We start from the raw sequence: 10,135 nt of genomic DNA, 5'->3' as shown, positions 1-10,135 counted from the left end.
CTGTGGCAGTTTCCAGACTTCTCAACCCATGAATTCCAAAGACAAAGTGGAAGGTCAGCGGGGAAAATCTGTTGTACCTGGGTGAGAGAAGAGTATGCTCTGGCCCCAGCCTCAGGGAGGTGGAGGTAGAAGCAGTGGCATGAGCAGCAGCAGCGACTGCTTCCAAAGATCCAGGCCCACAGACTGTGGGAGGATCAAGTGGCTGATCAGAGGGGTATTGCAGCGATCTCTTTGCAGGCACTGAGGCAGGATTCTCTGACTTTGCCCTGCTTGGTTCAGAGTTGCAGTCTTGGAGTGAGGAGGAGCATTGGCATGGCAGAACTTGTGGTGGCTGTGGAGAGCCAATCCTCCTCAGGGTTCCAGGGCAGAGAAGAGTTCTTGAGGTCACTCACAGACCAGAGCACAAGACAGGAGAGGAGTAAACACCTCTCCTTTGATCACACCACCTTAGAAGAACTGCAAATTTATAGGTGCCTAGAAGTAGCTCTGACCACAGCTGTGCAAAATCCCTGAAAAAAAACTTAGGACAGAAGTTTTTTTTCTTTTTCTTTTTCTTCTTCTTTCAGAAGAAGAGTCCTACCTTGACAAATAGAACAAAGGTCAATTAATTGGCTGGAAAAAATGAGCAAATGGTGTAAAAAATCAGACTATAGAATATTACTTTGGTAAAAAGAAGATCAAAATATACAACCAGAAGAAGACAACAAAGTCAAAAGTCCTACATTGAAATCCTCCAAGAAAAATATGAATTGGTTGCAGGCCAACATGTGTGTTTATGTATGTGCGTGTGTGTGTATGCATGTGTATGTATATATGTGTATGTATGTATAGACAGAGGGCATGGGGTGAGTTGAATATGAAGGGATGATATCTAAAAATAAAATTAAGGATTGAGTGAGGAATATATTGTGAGGAGAAAGCGAGAGATAGAATAGGGTAAATTATCTCACATAAAAGAGGTGAGAAGAAGCTGTTACAATGGAGGGGGAGAGGTGAAAGGGAATGAATCAACCTTATTCTCATTGGATTTGACTTACGGAGGGAATAACATACACATTCAACTGGGTACATTGCCCTACAGGAAAGTGGGGGGTTGGTGAAGGAATAAGGGGAAGAATGAAAGAAAGGGGTGTGGATTGGGGAGGGGTAGTCAGAAGCAAACACTTTTGAAAAGGAAAGGGGTCAAAGGAGAAAACAGAAAAAATGGGGGTGGGATAGGATGGAGGGAAATATAGCTATTCTTTCACAATATGACTATTATGGAAAAGTTTTGCCAAACTGCACATGTATAATCTATATTGAACTTTTTGACTTCTCAATGAACATGGGTGGGGAAAGAAGGGAAGGAATCTGGAACTCACAGTTTTAAAAACAAATGTTAAAAATTATTTTTACATGCTACTGGGAAATGAGATGTACAGACAGTAGGGTATAGAAATCTATCTTGCCCTACAAGAAAGTAAGGAGGAAGGAGATAAGGGGGGGCAGACTGGGGGAAGGGGTAATCAGAATGCATGCCATCTTGGGGTGGGGAGTAGGGGAGAGATGGGGAGATAATTCGAAACTCAAAATCTTGGAGGAAATGAATGTTGAAAACTAAAAATAAATAAATCATTTTTTTTTTAAAAAAGGATATCAATGGTGATGAAACATTTTTGCAGGCAATCCACTATATGAGAACATATCTATTATAATAATATGATTAAAAGAGTTGTTTGTTGATAAATACAAGAAGAACAAGAGCAACAACATTGTATTCAGTGGAATAAACTTTAACATAAACATATTCTCCAAGAATTTATCTAGAATAAAACATATATTAAGAACATAAAATATTCATAGCATCATACATTTAAAGCTGGAAAGAACATTAGTATTCAAGATGTCAAACCTTCCCATTTTACAGATGAGGAAATCCCATCTTAGAAAAATTAAATGAAATTTCCAAGGTTGCACAGGTACTAAATAGCAAAGCAAAAATTATATTACTTGATACGTGTATCCATAAGTATAAATATACTTTAAAATTTTTCTTTACAAATAACAAGAGAGAAATGAAAAACTATTTCAATTATATATCAAAGGTGTTCATCCATGTCATGGAGGATTTCCTGTGCAAAATCCAAATGGTGAAGGATTCCACATAGGTGGTGAAATTTTTCAACTGTTCCTATGTAGACAATGCATTATAAAACCTGGATGATTGAAGAGACATGATTTAGATTATAACTTCAATGAAAGTATTTTATTAAGCACATTTTGTTTTCCAGGCACTACTCTTTTGGGCTTTGCTGACTCAAAGTTACACATAAAATTGTTTCTATCGCCAATGGACTCATAATTATTCCAAGAAATGAAAATTATCCATATCACATCTTACAATATTGTATCATGGGATATCATGCGATGCATAATATAGTACAATGTATGATATTGTAATATCCATACACAGATATGAAACTAAATGCAAAGCAAATTTAGAGAGGAAGTAGTAGTTTGGAAATTTAAAAGACCTTATACAGGAAGTGACACATAATATGAGCTTTGAAGGAAAATAAGGATTCTAAGAATCAGAGATGGTAAGGAAATGAATTCTTGGCATGAAAACTGGAATTAGATTATCATTTATGAGGACTAGCAATTATTGCATATTTAGATGAATCATAGGATATTCAAAGTTAGTGAGATATAATAAGTTTGGAAAAGTAGGTTGGGAATATGTTGTGTATGATTTTAAATTCTAGAATAAATGTTTTATTGTTGCTGTTGCTGTTGCTGTTGTTCATTCTAGAAGGAAAAGAGAGCTAATGAAGCTTATTGATCAGGGATTGGTAGGATGGACAGACCTATCCTTTACAATGATCTCTTTGGCAGCCAGGTAAAGAATGGCTTGGGGGAAAAATGAGGAAGTGGAGGAAAAGAAGACAATCTAGAAACTAATAATCCATTTGAGAGGGCGTGACATTCTGAACTTAGGTGCTTGATATGCGATAACAAAACTGATTCAAGATTTGCTGTGGTGCTAGAATTGGGAAGACTTGGAAAATATTTGGATGTGTGGCATTAGGGAGAGTGAGGAATCAAAGATAACTTTGAGATTGTGAATCAAAGAGAGTGGAGTTCTCTTGACCAACATAGGAGAGATTCAAAAAATAGGTGGGTATCATGGGAAAGAAATTGAGTTCTATTTTGGTAAACTAAATGATTTTCAATCATCTGAGGTTCCCCTTGCTGAGAAAACTCATCTCTTTGACATTACTATTCTACTAGTGATACTGTATGACTAAATCATGGAACAGAAAAATCACAGAAAAATCCAAAAAGCAGATGAACCTAAGGGTGGCATGCGTACAAGTAGCCTAGAACACAGCAGCAATAGTGATTGGAACAAGTATGAGATATAATTCAGGACATATATGAATAGGGAAAGTTGTATGGCTAGGCACATAGTGAGGGAAAGTTATAAGTTGAAATGATATACATTAAATATTCAAATTCAAGAGTGAAGGTCTCTAGTATTTTTGGCAGATATTCTATGGATGGTTTATGTAATGGTAGTGATAGTATTCATTAACCATGAGAAGATATCAATGAATTGCCATCTGCAGCACTGGAAGAAACAACTTTTTTAAGGAAATTATAAGCCATTGAAATATTAAAATCATCTTTTTTATTGTTTTCTTGGAGGAGGGTAGGGAAAATAAGATGGTGGGAGAGGAAGCACTAGGGATGCTCATTCACAGACCATGAATATTATAATTTCAAAGAAACACAGGATCTGAGGAAATAGCTAGAAAATTATGAGTCCTGAATACAGTACTCTCAAAAGTAAATGTAGACTTAAATGAAGCTTAATGAGGTAGTTCAATAGGGAAAATTACAATAGGTATCTGAACCAGAGTTCACAAGGGTAAAAAAAAACAGGCTTAATTGATTTGAGATTGTAGAATTCATTAAATAAGTTGTTGGAGTAGCAATTCAAATTTATGGTTCCTTAATTGGAAATGGTGCAGGCCCCAAGCTTTGAGATCTAAACAATGACAACTCTTGTTCTTACACAATTTATTTCCCACAACAGCACCTTAAATAGGCATTGTAAGTAGAGTACATATAGGGAAGAAAACTGCGTCTCAAAAAATTGTCAGTTACTCAAGGGTTATATGACTACTAAATGTCATAGTCAGGATTGCATTCTAGGAAGAGCTGTGATGAAACCAGTTCTTAACAGCTCACAAGAGACGATAGTTAATTTTCATCATGAACTTTTATTTATACTTTGGAAATGATCATGTGTTACATGTCAGAATTTAATTTACTGTCATATTATTATCTCTATTTAAGAAAGTGATGGATAAATTATTAACAAGGCAAATAAAACTTAAAAGTATGTCATGTGTCCCTGATTTTCCTGGAAAACTGAAAATCATTTACAGCATACCAATTATCCCAGGTCTTCTAATTCTATGTCAAGTTCTTTCCATTATATCATACAATCTGCCTTCCACTGACAAAACAGTATGAGAATAGTGAAATTTAATTATGGCTGAAAAGTTAATATGTTATATGTCTAGCTAAGTAGTGAAAATGAATGAAATTTATGGTGAATAACTACTAACTTTAAATCAAAATACCATTGAAACCTATCCACAAACGCTAGCTCTTCAAACAACACTCTCACAGCATTGACTTGTACCAGAAAGTGAGGTACAGAAGACAAAATGTTTTCCAAACATACAGCCATTCAACAAACCAGCTTTTTGGTTGTTTATTTAAGGGTTAAACATCTCTGGAATTAGTTTGGTATATTAGACAGACTTAACCAAGTCACCAGTTAATGAGAATACTTCAGAATTTAAGGTTTAATTCTAAGTGCAAATGGAAGCCTGGAACAAGCTGAGAAATAGTCTACTGAAATAACATTCCATTTATGCAGGGATTGCTAATGTAGAATGTTTTAGGAACCATAAAACCATCTGTGGCAGACAGAGCTCACATTCCAACTGGGTCAGGCAATATGATCAGTTGGGTTTTATTTTGCCTTTTGTTCTACATTACCACACTTTGATTTGCTTTTCATTATTGTTGGAAGAGAGTTTTACATCTTCCAATCACCATATAAAAATGAAAGCATTTGCAGACTTTTCTGTAAATTTTCAGTATCATGATCAGGACATGAAATCCCAATAAAGAACATAAATTCAGAGAAGATGTGCAGCTAATGGAAAGCAACTGAAGGCATCAATACAGTCCCACAAGAATACAACAAGATTGAATTAAGCACCTACTTCATGCAGAGCTATGCAATCCAGAAAGTGGCCATGTCTATATGTCCCCCATTTAACATTTTGACAAATGATTGTTTATCTGCAACATAAGTGATTGATTGCTACAAAGTAGCAGAGGCCATATTGTGATCCAAATTAGTCATTCAGTTGTTGAAAAAAATAGATTGAACAATTTAGTTTTATAGAAGAAACCAGGGACTAGAAGCACAGCCACAGTTGACACAGTAAATATGCAGGCAGTTTCCACTTTTCATCATAATGAATTCCTGGAAGCAGCATCATTAAGCAGACTGTGGGGGAAAAAGAAAACAGATGATATTTTACCAGAGGAACTATTCTATAATTATGAGAGGGTGGGTGAGGGCCTCACCAAAATCTTGATGCAAGTAAATCACAGATATGACACTTTAAAAAATAGAGGTGGAATAATTATACAGTACAAAAATCTGTTAAAATAATTTAAAAATATGTTTGAAGTCTTATCAAATGGAAGCAAATATGTTCCAAAATTCATCATGCAGGAGAATTAAAGACAAAGTATATGGGATATAAAAATAGATAGATCAGAAAATTGATATAAAACCAACATGCAACTTAAAAACTAACCAAAGGGAGAGTCAGAAAACTAAACCTACTCAATAAACTGGAATTTATTATGTACCTACATTGTACACACCTAGTTAACCCTAAGATTCAGTTCAATTTTATTCCTAATTTTTAAAAAAAATGTTCTTTTTTGGTGCATGACACTGAACCATTTCCTGGAGCTACCAATAATAAAAGAATTCCTACCCTTAAGATTATAACATTCCATTGGAACCTTTTATTAGACTACTTACATGCATTAACTTAATAAACTTTTTTTTTAATTTAGAAGTTTTGGTTATATCCTTTGTTATTATATAAATCAGTTTACTTCTACAATACCAATCTTCATATAATTGAAGAGAAATATAATATATAATTTACAATTTGCATAAAGCTGTCATATGACACTTTAAGGTTTGAAAAGAACTTTACAAACATTATTTAATTTTATCCTCAAACAACTTTATTCATTAATTATTATTATTACAACCTGTATTTTATTCTTCATGAACTGAAACTTAAGTTACAAGATAAGTAAAAGAGTGGAGTTTGATTAAGAAAATATTTATGTAAGTAGTGTAGTCTGAATGGTAGGGTGGCTCGATGGATAACATTTGGGAAAATGTCAACAGAGGAAGAAACAAAGGCAAAATTGTCATTGAGAAATGAAATTAGTGGGTGGTGATGTGGAACATATTTTATCTTTTCTTCTCCCTTCTTTTGGGAAAGGCTAGAATTTTAAGTCAGTCAATCGTCTTTGCCGTGTCCATTTTTCCTTTCTTACATCAGAGGGAGGAGATTTAATCAGTCACACTATATTAAAGTGATTTGCTTGCTTTTATCCTAGGGGCTATATAATGACCCTCAGTTCTACATTTCCATACTCATGATTTAAAAAAAAACCCACTGTATTTTCTTAATTAATAACATAAAAAAGTTATTAATACAATCACTACAGATCAGAGCCAACATTTGGGAAAATCCCTAACGTTCAGAAAGGGGTGCCCTAATTTATATTTTTGTACGTTCAATTAATATCTGGCTTATTTATATTTTAGGCGAACCCAGGATATAAGAAATATTTAGGCAAATAAAGGGAAACATATTTTTATTAGTGTATCTAGTCAAGGTCAAGGAGAGAAAATTGAGGAAAGAGTAAACTAAAACTTTCATTAGTCTTTTGGAATATAACTACAGCTGGTAAATTCAGGCTCGATTTTCTATTCCAAGATAACTATAGAAGTCTATTCTGACTGTCCATCTCACACTTTGTCTTCTGTGCCACATCTATTCTCATGTTTCAGATGATATTTGGTCTCTTTTGTGTGACATCCTCCTCCTCACTCCAATACAACTCATTAAAATCAATGGTGTGGTTAGGGATACCTCTTTCCCATTGTTGCTACTCAGCTCCCAAATTTCCAGCTTCCTTTTCTCAGTCTACTTTCTCAAAGTTTAAGATAGTTCAAAATATCAGTGTGGAGAATATATAGTTAACATAGTTAGCCTTTCACAACATGAGCATTGTGGAAATGTTTTACATAATGCTACATGGGTTATCTATATAGAATAGCTTGCTTTCCTAGGGAGGGTGGGTGGGAAGGGAGGAGGGGAAACAATTTGGAACTCAAAATTTTAAAATCAGATGCTTAAAAAAATAAAAAAGTTGTTTTTTTTTTCATGAAGCTGGGAAACAAGATATATAGGAAATGGGGCATAGAAATCTATCCCGCCATACAAGAAAGTAATGGGAAAGTGGATGGAGGCGGGGAGTTGGGTGAAAGTGGAGAGGGCTGACTGGGGAATAAGGCAATCAGAATATATGCCATCTTGGAAATAGGAGGGAGGGTAGAAATGGGGAGAAAATTTGTAACTCAAAATCTTGTGGAAATCAATGTTGAAAACTAAAATATTAAATAAAATCACTATTATATTGAAAAAAAGAGAAAAGAACAGGAATCCTCTAGTCAGACCAGTAGAAAATGAAAGACATCTATGTGGCCCATTTGGATAGAGTGCCAGCTCTGAAGTCAGAAGGACTTGAGTTCAAATCTGGCCTCCAGGTCTAGGCCCAACCTCCAGTCATGGGGGCTTCTGGGACAGGGCCCAGCTCTGGCCTTTAAAGGAGGACTATCTCAGGTAGCCCTACTGCCACAGGGAATCAAGGAATGAGGTTGTGGGTGGTGAGGATCGCTAAGTCACACAGACCCTGCTGGAACCTCACAGAATAGGCTCCACAGTGGCTGAGAATGGTGACCATAAAAAATGACTACTCTAGACTCCAAAATTTGCCAACAAATTGCCTACTATTTTGGTGACTTTAATCTTCCATAAAATAAATTTTTAGAGAAACAGATCAAAACAGATGATGACTGGGTACCTTTGGAGATAATGATCAAATTCAACAGATTAAACAAAGTAACAAAGACTTTGATGTGATAAGAAGTCCTCTAAAGAAATCTGAGGCAGAACTCATGGAAGTTAGTAAGGATAAAACGAAAATCAGAAGATCTCCAAATGACACCTCCCAGAAGTAACAGATGAGCTAAAAAATGAAGTAAATATCATATCCATCTATGTCAAAGGCTTTCCAATAGATGCAGCCCTTGATGCTATAAAAGAATGGTTAGAAGGTAATGGTCAAGTAGAAAATATTCAAAAGAGGAAAATATTACCTAAAGCATTTAAGGGATTACTATTTGCTATATTTGATAATGTTGAATTGACCAACAAGTTTTGGACAAAAATACAAAGATACAGAGCTGCTGATATTCTTTAAGGAAGATTAATTTGCAAGAAAAAAAAAAGAATGAAGAAAGGAAGTAAAGTAGAAGCTAAAGCAAAAGCTAAACAAGAGCAAAAAGAAAAACAGAAGCAAGGAGAAGATGCTGAACTGAAATCCCTGGATGAGAAGATTTGCTGAAATTTTCCAGTGGTTTAGATCAAACCTGTAGAGAACATTGTCACACACTTTTCTCTAATCTTGGAGAAAAAAGTGATTGACTTCCTCAGAGGAGAAAAATAGGGACTAATCCTATTTAAACAAAAGACAAAAGAAGCACTGGACAAAGCCACTGAAACAAATAATGGAAACTTAAAATTAAGAAACAAAGATGTAACTTGAGAGATATTAAAAAGAGAGACAGAGAAGGAAGCTTTGAAAAAATCATGGAAGACCAAAAGGAATCCCTAAATAATATGAAGTTAAAAGTAGTAAATTTAAAGAAAAACGAATAGGAAGTGGTAAAGCTGTCCAGTGTACACCCAATAAAGGAAAAATACAATTTCAGGGCACGAAAACAAAATTTGATAATAATGATGAACAGGAAAATGACGATGCTGGAGGGTCCCTTAAAAGAACAAGAGAAGAACCTGAAAAACAAGAACCTGCACCAAAACAATTGAAAACAGAAAATGGAGATGTAGACCAGTAGCTTAATACAAAAAGTTTTTATTCATTTCAAATAAATTTTAAGCTGTTTCAGATTTGGGAGTCTTCAAAAGGAAAACCTAATTAAATCCACTCCAGTGTCCACCTATAATAGGAGAGACTCTTTTTGTTTAACTTGTTTTTGTTGTTCAGGTATTCTTACTCAATCTGAATCATTTTTTTTATGTGTGTAGTTTTGTTCATGATATCAAATATTGGCATTTCAGACATTGATCTGAACATCAAAAGAAAGATTCTTTCAGTGAAGCCTGATTCTGTAATGTTGGAAATGCCAAGAAATAAAATGTATACTACAGAAAAGGAAAAAAAAATAATCTGGCCTCCTATACTTAGTATCTGTTTGACCCTGGTGAAGTCATTTGACTTCTGTTGGTTTCAGTTTCCTTATCTGTAAACTGGGGATAATAATCAGAATTGTTGTGCACATCAAAAAGATTATAATCATAAAGCATTTAGCTCAATGCTTGGCACACAATAATGTATAAATGTTAGTTATTGTTGTTGTTTTTGGTGATAGTGGTTTTGGTGATGGTTGAAGTGGTCCAAGAAGGGATGCTGTTATCACTCTAACAAGAGATTCAGGAAAGGTCCACTAGCATCAGGGAGATCCCCAAAGTGGGCAATGAGCAGCAGCTGTGTCAATAGACAGAGTCTATAGAACATACCATAGGGAGAACTAAACAGGGAAAAGCAAAACAGAAGCTCTAGTTCTAAAAGAATTGAAATATCAGGCAGATAATAAAGTGGAGAAGCATGTAGCATTGAACATACAGTTGCAGTGTATTTGCGGAATCAGAAAAGACTTGGTCAT

General features: G+C 34.9%; 1 pseudogene; it reads left to right on the top strand.

Moving 5' to 3' along the window:
* Positions 1-3,290: 3,290 nt before the first annotated feature.
* On the top strand, positions 3,291-9,307 carry LOC118838090 (annotated as a pseudogene).
* The last annotated feature ends 828 nt before the right edge of the window (positions 9,308-10,135 follow it).

This window comes from Trichosurus vulpecula, chromosome 1 (assembly GCF_011100635.1).
Source record: "Trichosurus vulpecula isolate mTriVul1 chromosome 1, mTriVul1.pri, whole genome shotgun sequence".
In the NCBI taxonomy this organism is placed as follows: Eukaryota; Metazoa; Chordata; class Mammalia; order Diprotodontia; family Phalangeridae; genus Trichosurus; species Trichosurus vulpecula.
This window is presented reverse-complemented; position numbering and strand designations above follow the sequence as displayed.